At 40.8% G+C, this 12,423-nt stretch overlaps 1 protein-coding gene and 1 long non-coding RNA gene across 3 annotated transcripts in view; one reads left to right on the top strand and one right to left on the bottom strand.

Annotated features, from left to right (window-relative positions):
• Window positions 1–2,303, bottom strand: part of LOC142741655 (uncharacterized) — a 29,041-nt gene extending 26,738 nt beyond the window's left edge. The window contains exons 1-2 of one of the 2 annotated variants that reach the window (XR_012881220.1): window positions 2,146–2,303; window positions 229–333 (exon numbers count right to left, since the gene is read on the bottom strand). This is a non-coding gene — a long non-coding RNA (uncharacterized LOC142741655). The remainder of the gene's footprint in view (window positions 1–228; window positions 334–2,145) is intronic. The other variant, XR_012881221.1, reaches the window with a different exon arrangement.
• The window catches only part of LOC142741656 (galactosylgalactosylxylosylprotein 3-beta-glucuronosyltransferase 1-like), a 119,249-nt gene that overhangs the window by 70,605 nt on the left and 36,221 nt on the right, over window positions 1–12,423 (top strand). The window lies entirely within an intron of this gene.

The raw sequence follows: 12,423 nt of genomic DNA, 5'->3' as shown, positions 1-12,423 counted from the left end.
ATCGTGACGAGTTGTCTGATTACCGGTCTATGTGCAACCGCTGTAGAGAAGATACTCCTCCCTGAGTCGTGTTAATGTTTGTCGCAGGTTTTACTCTAATAGCAAGGAGCGGGCCCGGAGCGGGGACTTTAATCTGCGCTAGGATTAGAGCGCAAGAGCCGAGACTTCTTACTTTATCATATAATTGGTATTTTCTTCCCTCCTGCACAGCGAGGCCGTCTCACTTACTGTATACAATATTCCCTTTGATGCTGTAAGATTCTGATCAATAAGATTGGCAGAGATTTTCACATCCTGTCGCAGCAGGAGCCCTGCAGACGAGAAGGAAGAAATCTTGTAAGAAGAATGAGAGAGGAGATATATTATCAAAGGATTGTTTAAACCCTAAAACGTCTCTTAATCCTGTGATACTTGGCTCAGATACTAATTAAGATTCAACATTTGGAAATAGAGCGCTCTATCGTAGTTATAATCTTATTACAGTGTCCTTGTGTACAGTTCACACTACAATGCAGAGAAGCCTTAGGTAAGAAATGGGCCTAAATAAAGTACAGGTCCAATGGTTAGATATTTACAGCTTGCATTATACTCCAGAGCGGCATTCACAATTCTGCATTCTATAGAGTGTCAATTTCCCAGCATTTCCTGCTTGTTCAGTTTCGTAAAAAGCTCGCTAAGATGACTTGCATTCTGGGTAGCATCATCTTCACACCCAGAACTGTGAAGTCCGCTGATGTAGGAGTAATGTAATGTATGTACACAGTAACTCCACCAGCAGAATAGTGAGTGCAGCTCTGGAGTATAATACAAGATGTAACTCAGGATCAGTACAGGATAAGTAATGTAATGTATGTACACAATGACTCCACCAGCAGAATAGTGAGTGCAGCTCTGGAGTATAACACAGGATGTAACTCAAGATCTGTACAGGATAAGTAATGTAATGTATGTACACAGTGACTCCACCAGCAGAATAGTGAGTGCAGCTCTGGAGTATAATACAGGATGTAACTCAGGATCAGTACAGGATAAGTAATATAATGTATGTACACAGTGACTCCACCAGCAGAATAGTGAGTGCAGCTCTGGAGTGTAATAAAGGATGTAACTCGGGATCAGTACAGGATAAGTAATGTATGTACACAGTGACTCCACCAGCAGAATAGTGAGTGCAGCTCTGGAGTATAATACAGGATGTAACTCAGGATCAGTGCAGGATAAGTAATGTAATGTATGTACACAGTGACTCCACCAGCAGAATAATGAGTGCAGCTCTGGAGTATAATACAGGATGTAACTCAGGATCAGTACAGGATAAGTAATGTAATGTATGTACACAGAGACTCCTCCAGCAGAATAGTGAGTGCAGCTCTGGAGTATAATACAGGATACAACTCAGGATCAGTACAGGATATGTACACAGTAGTTTTTTTCTGGACCTATGACATCGCCAAATGCTGGCATATACGACCGACAGCTGTGAGGTGTCATATGGAAGAGAAGTGTGCCTGACCTGTCGTGTGTTATGTAGCATGAGCCAACTTGATAAATTTGGAGCAATTTCCACAAAATATTGCTTATAATGTAAGGTGTCATTCTTAAAACACTATATATATGCCTTGCACCCAATTCTCATACATCCATTCTCTGTCTTTAAGAATTTGGCGCTCGTCTGGTAAATCTTCCTCAATTTTTGCAGCAGAAATGGCGCTTTGGGTAACCTCACGCATCTACACACCGAAAATAAAATCTGCAATGTCTGAATGCAGCCCAGACTGCGCTGCTGTGGTAAGAAACGCTGTGAGGCTAAATGACGGCCATTATCACACATCCCATTTGGCCGGTGCAGTCATTTATAATCTCGCTTATGACCAATTAGCAGTAATAAATCCGGCAGCCTGCGGTTCATGAGGTTATGCAAATGTCCTATAATTAAATCCTAATTTAAAAAAAAAACACCTAAGAGGAGAACGAGCGGCGGAAGCCATATTATTCAGCCCTAATCAGCGGAGATCCAGGACTATCACGTCCCTAATAAAGCCGTCCTGCTGGAAGTCATAAAGCTGCCGGGAATTATTATTTACTCCATAAAGCAGCACAGAAACCCTTGTTTATGAGCCGCTGCAAATCTCCTTCCCCTTTTACCTCAGAGATCCCCATAAATCACGCTGTCAGTGCTCGGCTCGTCTGTCATAGTCAGGCCGCAGCCTCTAATTTAGTGGGAGGGAGACATATGAGTGTGCGGCAGGCGACAGATCTGTGTGTATCAGACCAGTGACCCTTATAACATCCATAGTTTCTATATAAGAGACGGCGATTATCTTTGAAGTCTGGTCATATTGGACTCTAGTTTGTGATTAAAGTGACGCCGCCCCTTTAATTACTTTGCCATCTATAGTAGGAAAATGAGAAATTCAGCCGCTTTGTCATAGATCTTTATTGTTATTTATTTTATTTTTTTTGCAGTTTTCTCGTATTTTTTACTCGTTTGCGCAGGATTGAAAAATAGATATGTTGCTAAATGGAAACCGTCAGCAAGATGTTGACAGATCTGATTATAGGTGATTTTCCGTTTTTGATGCATATACAGTAGACATAGTAATAAGCTGGCCGGGTGCATTAATATGAGTCGTTTTTGTTGTCAAATTTGTTTTGAAACACGTTGCCGTTTTCGCCGCAATTTACAAAAAGTGTGTTTTCCACAGGTAATATAAACTGATCTCTGGGGGTTAGAGAATTTGGACCCACAGCGTTCAGCTGAATGCTAATAAGTCATCAGTCCCACAGTCCATCCACCGTAGGACATCATTATGTACTGTCCCAAAGAGAGACACATAATAACAATAGCATATCCATCAATAGCAGCTTACTGATGGTTTCCAGTTTACTAAGATATTTCTAAGAAATGGAAAACTGCAAAAAAGATAATGAAGGTCTATTACAAAGATGCTGGATGTTATATGTGTGGGCTGGTGAGCACTGCTACGTGTAGCGCTGGGGTCCCGGATCTGAATCCAACCAAGGACGACATCTGCATGGACTTTGTATGTTCCCTCTGTGTTTGGTGGGGTTTCCCGGGTTTTCTCCCACACTCTAGTTCCTGTGAAATTGGTCCTAGTGTGTGTGTGGGATAGGGGAAATTGGTTAGGACCCTGTTAGGGACAGGGACTGATGTGCATAACGACAATCTTGGCGCAGCGGAATATATAAGCAACGAGTAATTAATAAATACATTTGCAGTCTATAGCGCCGTAACGGTCTGGTTCCTACGATACCCAGAGAACGAAGCAACCAAGGGGTATAATTCACCTATAGTGTCCTATAGCTTTCCCACGGTTAGGGTTGAGGTTCGCAGCTGGCGCCGGGACTTCGGTACGTCTAGCTAGTTCGGTGGTTGATTCTCTGGATGACGCTATCGGATCAGGGACCAGACAAATGATTTAGAGGCGATGCGGTTGCTAAGAAAAGTAGCAGTAAAAGTCCTAAACATGTACCAAGATAGTCACGTAGCAGAGTCAAGCAGTTCAGGGTTCTGAATTGCTGAATGTAGCAGAGCTGGGTGCGTGAAACAGAAGGAGTAATCGAGAGAGTCGTCAGGCAATCCAGGGTTCTGTAAACAATGATGTAGCAGAGCTGGGTACATAGTACAGGAGAAGTCAGGAGATTTGTCAAGCAAATCAGGGATGTAGCAGAGCTGGGTGTGTGGTACAGGAGCAGTAGTCAGAAGGGTCATCAGGCAATACAGGATTTGATACCGGTAATGTAGCAGAGCTAGGTACGTAATACAGGAGCAACAGTCAGGTGGGTCGTGAGGCAATCCAAAATTTGGCAACGGTGATGTAGCAGAGATGAGTACATAGTATAGGAGCAATAACCAGGAGGAATATGGCGGCACAAAAAAATTTTTTTTTTAATCCTTTTTATGTCTCTGCCGTCTCTGGTTGTATTTATTTTCCTCTTTTAGATTTTATATTTCGTATTCCATTAGTTTCTAATTTTTACATAATATTACACACCTCTGTTGGGGTGGAGGTGTACACTAGATAATTAATTTTTTTTCTCTAAGTAGATCAACAATCTTGGGCTGATTCATTTCTTAATATATCTTCATACCGGTCGGAGCTTTGGTTTTCTGATACAGAGCTCCAAATCCCCTGCCGAGATATAGTCGTATGATAAAATTCTATCTGGCTGCAGCCACCACTAGGGGGAGCACACTGCATACATGTCTGAACAGTCTTTAGTAAGCTCCACACCTCCCTCTAGTGGTGGCTGCAGGCAGAAAGAATTTTATGATTTACGTTTTTTTCTATGCAAAGGATTGGAGCTTTGTATCCGAAAAATGGAGCTCTGATTTTTATTAATATATATTAAGAAATTAATCAGCACAGACCTAAAAGACATGGAGTTAAAAGTTGGACATACAACTCTCTAATACAGTTTTGCTTTTCAATTTCTCACCATTTTCAAGACCTCTGCTTGCAATGAGTGAATTGAAACATTCTTGTTTATACCAGAAGCTGCAAACCAGTCCTAATACTTCTCACAGCTGAGGACTTGTTGCATTGTATTCAGCCTAGACAATAATCTATGAGCTAAACAGTCTAAATTCCAGGTTGATACATTTTATATGCACTGATACAATGTAACAAAATATTAGGACTTGTGCTACTGATTCTCTAGACTGGATGTAAATATTACAGACCCTTTAGCTGTGAGAAGTATGATTTATGTGCGGGGTTTCGGCCTCTGGATGTAAGAACGTTCTCATTCACGTACAAGCTAAAGGTTTCCATAGGGCTCCCTTAGCAGAGATCTTGAAAACACAAAATATATTAGAAAGTTGCTGAGCTTTCATTATGCAATGTTCAACATAGTTACAAAAAAATTGGAAACCCTTTAAACTTTCATTTCTGGGTTGCCACTACTTGGTTTGCCTACATAGTAAATATGGACCTGGTAAAGGGGGCGCAGATTATAATGTACAGAGGCTGAAGCGTCACATGTCCTTGGCGCAGCGTTCAGTATGGAGGGATGATAGACAATACAATACTACATCCGCCATTGTACCATCCGCTCACAGATCCTCTCTCACTGTGCTATGAATGGAGCTCTTCTCTCAGGAATAACACACGCATTGTATATAAGGCTGGAAATAAAGGGTACAATTAAAATAAACCAGGGATCTGCGGGCAGCTGGCACCTATGTGTGAGCTCTTGAGCCAAGATGAAGATATGAAACAATAAAATTGTCACGTTATACCGAATGGGCTGACAATACAGATAGATAGATAGATAGATAGATAGATAGATAGATAGATAGATAGATAGATAGATAGATAGATAGATAGATAGATAGATAGATAGATAGATAGATAGATAGATAGATAGATAGATAGATAGATAGATATGAGATAGATAGATGATAGATAGATAGATAGATAGATAGATAGATAGATAGATAGATAGATAGATAGATAGATAGATAGATAGATAGATAGATAGATAGATATAAGATAGATAGATAGATAGATAGATAGATAGATAGATAGATAGATAGATAGATAGATAGATAGATAGATAGATAGATATGAGATAGATAGATAGATAGATAGATAGATAGATAGATAGATAGATAGATAGATAGATAGATAGATAGATAGATATAAGATAGATAGATAGATAGATAGATAGATAGATAGATAGATAGATAGATAGATAGATAGATAGATAGATAGATAGATAGATAGATAGATAGATAGATGATAGATAGATAGATATGAGATAGATAGATATGAGATAGATAGATAGATAGATAGATAGATAGATAGATAGATAGATAGATAGATAGATAGATAGATAGATAGATAGATAGATAGATAGATAGATAGATAGATAGATAGATAGATATGAGATAGATAGATGATAGATAGATAGATAGATAGATAGATAGATAGATAGATAGATAGATAGATAGATAGATAGATAGATAGATAGATAGATAGATAGATAGATAGATAGATAGATAGATATGAGATAGATAGATAGATAGATAGATAGATAGATAGATAGATAGATAGATAGATAGATAGATAGATAGATAGATAGATAGATAGATAGATAGATAGATATGAGATAGATAGATAGATAGATAGATAGATAGATAGATAGATAGATAGATAGATAGATAGATAGATAGATAGATAGATAGATAGATAGATAGATATGAGATAGATAGATAGATAGATAGATAGATAGATAGATAGATAGATAGATAGATAGATAGATAGATAGATAGATAGATAGATAGATAGATAGATAGATAGATAGATAGATAGATAGATAGATAGATATGAGATAGATAGATAGATAGATAGATAGATAGATAGATAGATAGATAGATAGATAGATAGATAGATAGATAGATATGAGATAGATAGATAGATATGAGATAGATAGATAGATAGATAGATAGATAGATAGATAGATAGATAGATAGATAGATAGATAGATAGATAGATAGATAGATAGATAGATAGATAGATAGATGATAGATAGATAGATAGATAGATAGATAGATAGATAGATAGATAGATAGATAGATAGATAGATAGATAGATAGATAGATAGATAGATAGATAGATAGATAGATAGATAGATATGAGATAGATAGATATGAGATAGATAGATATGAGATAGATAGATATGAGATAGATAGATAGATAGATAGATAGATAGATAGATAGATAGATAGATAGATAGATAGATAGATAGATAGATAGATAGATAGATAGATAGATAGATAGATAGATAGATAGATAGATAGATAGATAGATAGATAGATAATTAGATGACAGATCACAGTCTGTAAAGGTCCTCTTACTGGCCCAACCTAGGCCATGTAAACGAGCGCCGATAAATGATCGGCGCTCGTTTGCGCCTTTTACAAGGAGCTAGTATGAGGTAGAGCGCTCGATACTCCGCTCGCTCGTCCCCATACATTATTATCATGTCGACTGCGCTATTGATTCCATCATTAAAACAGAAGACCACTAAACCACTAAAGGCCCTTTTACGCGGGCCAATTATCGGGCAACTATCGTTCATAGAACGCTCGTTACCGATCACTGCCCTGTGTAAACGGGAAACGATCAGCCGATGAATGAGCAAACAGTCGATCATCGGCTGATCGTATCGTTTATGCTTCAAGCAATGTTATCGTTGTCGGCAGCACATGTCCCGTAGACATAATGGAAATGTATGGGGACGAGCGATCGTAGTAATGATCGATCGCCCCCATACATACCTCTTTGTGGAAGGAGCAAACGAGCGCTGATCAATGAGCTGCCTTGTTGATCGGCGCTCGTTTTTACAGCCTGTATTGGCCGGTGTAAACTGACCCTCACTGTCCTTCCAGCTTGCTGCTTTCTTTATAGCTATGATATGACCATTTATTTACTAGGCAGAGATTTCCATGACATAAGACGTGCCCGCCGGAGAGTGAATTGGATAAATTGTTCCTTTTGTTCCTCTGTGGAGCTGTTGCTGTGCGGACGGTGCGCAGGTATAGAAAATGTGCACGAGTTCACGGCAGGAGTGGGCACAATGCAGCGCTGGCGGACTGCTGCTTGTTGGCGCTAAAAGTTCCATAGCAACTGGCGAGCCGCGGGTTATCTTTCTCTAAATTACAGGAAAATACTGCAAAACCGTACTGAAAAAAATTAGAGAGTAAAAGTTATGGATCAATCAGATATCACGGTTTACACGTGGGGGGGGGGTTACCGTGCTAATACCGAGGTTCAGTGGAAAGCCCTGGGTTGGAATCCATGTACATGAGTTTGTAGCAGAAACATTCTGGGTGTTTTCCAACAATCCAAAAACAAAGCGATAAAGTTCCTTCCTATGATTCGAAATTGGGTCTGTCGAAGCCCATGGGAAAAACTTTCCATAGTACCCCCTCCCCAGCACTTAGGGGTTCTCCGCTTTTCTACTTGTTAAAGTGGTCTGAAGCTGATCACAAAGTGTCCCCTGCTGGGAATCTCAGTGATCAGCTTATTGTCAAGGGGGAAAACCTCTGAACAAGTGCTAAGTTTCCCTGCAACGCCACCACAGGAGAAACGAAGTATTACATATTGTTTATTCATATTAATGTGTTGTCTGTGAAATACAGGACGGGTCCTCCAGAGTGAGAGATGCTCTATGTTACCGCTCTCCATACTGACCAATAGATGAGGATCCTGAACAGCGAACCCCCCCCCCCCTCTATTAACTCAGAATTCCCTAATAGGGTGTATGAAAATTAGTTTTTGAAACCAAACAACTCCTTTAAAGAATAGTTCCGAAAAATCAGACAAAAAACAGTGCCAATGATAATGTGTAGTGCAGTACCCAAAGAACAGTATTATACAGTGCTTAAATAAGACCACCAAAATGTGCCCAAATTACTGTACCATAAAGTACCAAAACAATACCCTGGTAAAGTGCTCACATAATACCACCCTACAGCACCCATATAATGCCAAAATCCTGCCAAACAGTGGCGCAATAATAGTGACGGCAACCACACTGACAAAGGTGGAGCACAGATGATTGACGCAGTGCCAGCTGACGCTTAGCGTTTCGGCAGGAAAGTGTTAGGAGGTGGTACATCGGCCTTAAATACCCTGATTATATGGATGCACATTGTAGTAAATGAGCGCACTAAAATTCTTTTAAAGGGACAGTATCACCAAGCAGCTTATTTTGAAGAGTGGCTATTGGGATCACATTCATGTTAGATAGTGTGAGAACTACATTGTCCTCTGTTATGTGACCCATATAGATGTCAGATCATAGAACCACTTTAAGAAAGGTTATACAGGAAAGATATACCATGCCACGAGGCCCAGACCAGAAGAACATCATTGTGTTGGGGATTAAGAATGCCAGATGCAATGTAAAAGGCTACTAGCATACCACCCGACCGTCCCAGATTCACTGGGACTGTCCCGGATTAGGAGCGGTGTCCCGGTTTCAACTGTATCACAGTTGAATCCAATGCTGAAGAAGGGAACTGTCAGCTCCCTGCTCCAGTATTCAACTATGGAGTCCCGCGCCAGAGAAGCGCAAGCTCTCTGGCCGGGACTCATTTTTTGGAAAGCCGTTGATGTCACTGTGCATATATGGACAATGACATCAATGGATTCTCCAGAAGTGGAATCCCCGACCAGAGCATTGCCGACACTCTGGCCGGGAATTCCGAAATCTTAAAACCCCAAACATCACTGTCCAAATATAGACATTGATGTCAGGGACACCTCCTGGAGTGGAATCCTCGGGCAAGGCGTAGCCAATATTCTGGCTCAGGATTCCGCTACTAGAGGGAGCCCCAATGGAGCTATCTACAGGGGCTATTAGCGCTATCTACAGGCAAGGTGGAGCTATCTTCAAGAGGGTGTCGCACTATCTACATGGGCACTGTGGCACTATATGGGCACCATCTACATGGGCACTGTGGGCACTGGCACTTTATATGTGGGCACTGTGGCACTATGTGGGCACTGTAGCACTATCTACATGGGTACTGTGGCACTATATGGGCACCATCTGCATGGGCACTGTGGCACTATGTGGGCAATGGCACTTTATATTTGGGCACTGGCACTTTATATGTGGGCACTGTGGTGGTATGTGGGCACTGATTGCCTATGTGGTCACTATCTACAGTGGACACTGTGGCACAATCTACAGGGCATTGTGGTAGTATGGAGCATTATACTGTATGGGGGCATCTGTGTGGGTATTATACTGTATGGAGGCAGCTATGGGGGGCATTATGCTGTATGGGGGCAGCTGTGAGGCATTATACTGTATGGGGGCATTTGTGTGGGCATTATACTGTATTAAGGCAGCTATGGAGGCATTATGCTGTATAGGGTCATTATGCTGTATGGGGACATCTGTGGGGCATTATACTGTATGGGGGCATCTGTGTGGCCATTATACGGTATGGGGGCATCCATGTTGGCTTTACACTGTATGGGTGCATCCATGGGGGCATACTGCATGTGGGCATTATACTTTGCAGGGGCAACTATTTGCCATTATACTGTGTTGGGGTTCTATGGGGGCATCTGTGTTGGCTTTATACTGTATGGGTGCACCTATGGGGGCATTATAGTGTATGTGAGCATTATACTCTGCGGGGGCAGCTATTCGGCATTATACTGTGTGGGGGCAACTATTCGGCATTATACTGTGTGGGGGAGCTATAGTGGCATTATATCATGGGGAGGCACTATGAGAGCATGATACGGTGTGGACTGAACCGGCTGTGTATGGGCGGTGAATTGGGAGGGGTTAGAGGCGTGGCTTAAAAGGAAAAAAATTGTCCGTCTTTGCGATACTTGAAAGCTGGGAGGTATGTGCTAGACGTAGTTGGTCCAGGATGACCACCCTGTAGGAGATGGAAGGAGGATCCTAGGGTGCAGTGCTGCAAGTAATAGTCCCATTGCAGGAAGGATACCCCATTTTTATACTGATATGCCTCCCCACCAGTTGAATACAAAAAGGATGTGAAAATTATATTTAACCCTTTATGTAAATAAAGCTTACAGTTTGTATAATAAACAGTGCCTAATCTTTCTAAAAAATACATCTCTGCTTTGGACAATCCCTACTTGTCCGAAGGATCTCTTGACAATAAACTGATCTCCCAGCGATCAGCTGTAATCTGTGAAAAAACCTGGCAGTAAATGGATTATTTCCCTGCAGTGCCACCACAGGAGAATTAAAGTATTACACGGTTACCATTCATTTCAATGTGTTGTGTGTGTAATACAGGACAGGACACGTGCTCCAGAGAGAAAGACGCTCTATGTAACCGCTCTCCACTCTGACCAAGTTATGAGGATCCTGAACAGAGGACCCCCCTCTATTAACTCAGAAATCCCAAATAAGGCACATGAAAAGGGGTTTCTAAACTAGACAACCAATTTAAAGTAGACAATTCATACAACACGCAATATTCTCAAACATATGCCCCACCTCTTAAAATATAGGGCACGACCCAACCCCATCGTAATACCCTTGGACACTGAATAGTGCCAGTCACAGTGCCCCATTTAAAGTGCCATCCCATTGCCTATTGGTGGTTCAGTGAAGGCATCGGGGACTGGTGTTGAACAACTTAATCTTCTGGGAGTCTGGAGGCCTCCCTTTTTTTAGGACTCTCCTTTCTTGGAGAGAGTCGGAATACGTTCTAAATACTTTTTCTTTCTATTCTTCAACAATTTAAAGTTTTCTGCTTGCTGTCAGTGAATGCGGACATTTGATCAGTTTAATCACGTCCCAATTACACCAGTGCATGGGAAGCCCTGTGTGAGCTGAATTACAGTAGGTTAGGACACATTTTCAGTCTGGATGTAAATAAAAAATTGGTCCCCTACACTGATAGCAAGCAGAGATCTTGCAAATGGTGAAAAACAAAACCACAGAAAATATTGTAATATCCCTTTAAAACTTGATTTTTATCCATCTACAGCTGCAGCGGTTGATATAATGGCGTGATATTCCACCTTAAGATATTAAATAAAAAATTGTCCTCTTTTCCGGAACATGTTTGCGGCTAGAAGCGGCCGGGTAATTGGGAAATAAAAAGCGAGAGGGGGAGACAGATGGAGCCATTCCTTTATCTGGATTTAAATTGGAGGAGAGTTGTGTGTGGCGGGTGGATAGAAGCAAAGAACAAACACCCATGAATAAAACATAGCCATGGAAGCAGAGGTCATCCTCATAAATAATTGAGACATTGTCTCCCGATCCTTCACCGGCCTTCTTGTTGGACTCGAGGAATCTCTATGACTTTAATAATTTTCTTTTCCGGTGATTGCGACAGTAACAAGGCGCCGGCGGACGCCCTTAGAACAAAATCTAAAGAAAATTAATAAGAAACGCGCCATACGAGAGCTGCGCCGCCTCTTTAAATATTCAACAAATAAACTAATCTTGTGTTTTCTTGTTTTGTTTTTTTCCCCATTACCTGAGGCCAAGAGTAAAGCAGAAGTGATTATAGAGCAGCCGCAGCGGCGCGAGGGATGATCTATATTACTAATAGCGCTCGCCCAAGGTCAAGGCTGTTACTAAGGGACATAGATAGATAGATAGATAGATAGATAGATAGATAGATAGATAGATAGATAGATAGATAGATAGATAGATAGATAGATAGATAGATAGATAGATAGATAGATAGATAGATAGATAGGAGATAGATAGATAGATAGATAGATAGATAGATAGATAGATAGATAGATAGATAGATAGATAGATAGATAGATAGATAGATAGATAGATAGATAGATAGATAGATAGATAGATAGATAGATAGGAGATAGATAGATAGATAGATAGATAGATAGATAGATAGATAGATAGATAGATAGA

Source organism: Rhinoderma darwinii, chromosome 2 (assembly GCF_050947455.1).
Source record: "Rhinoderma darwinii isolate aRhiDar2 chromosome 2, aRhiDar2.hap1, whole genome shotgun sequence".
Classification (NCBI taxonomy): Eukaryota; Metazoa; Chordata; class Amphibia; order Anura; family Rhinodermatidae; genus Rhinoderma; species Rhinoderma darwinii.
The sequence above is the reverse complement of the archived record's forward strand: the minus strand, read 5'-3'. Positions and strand labels throughout refer to the sequence as shown.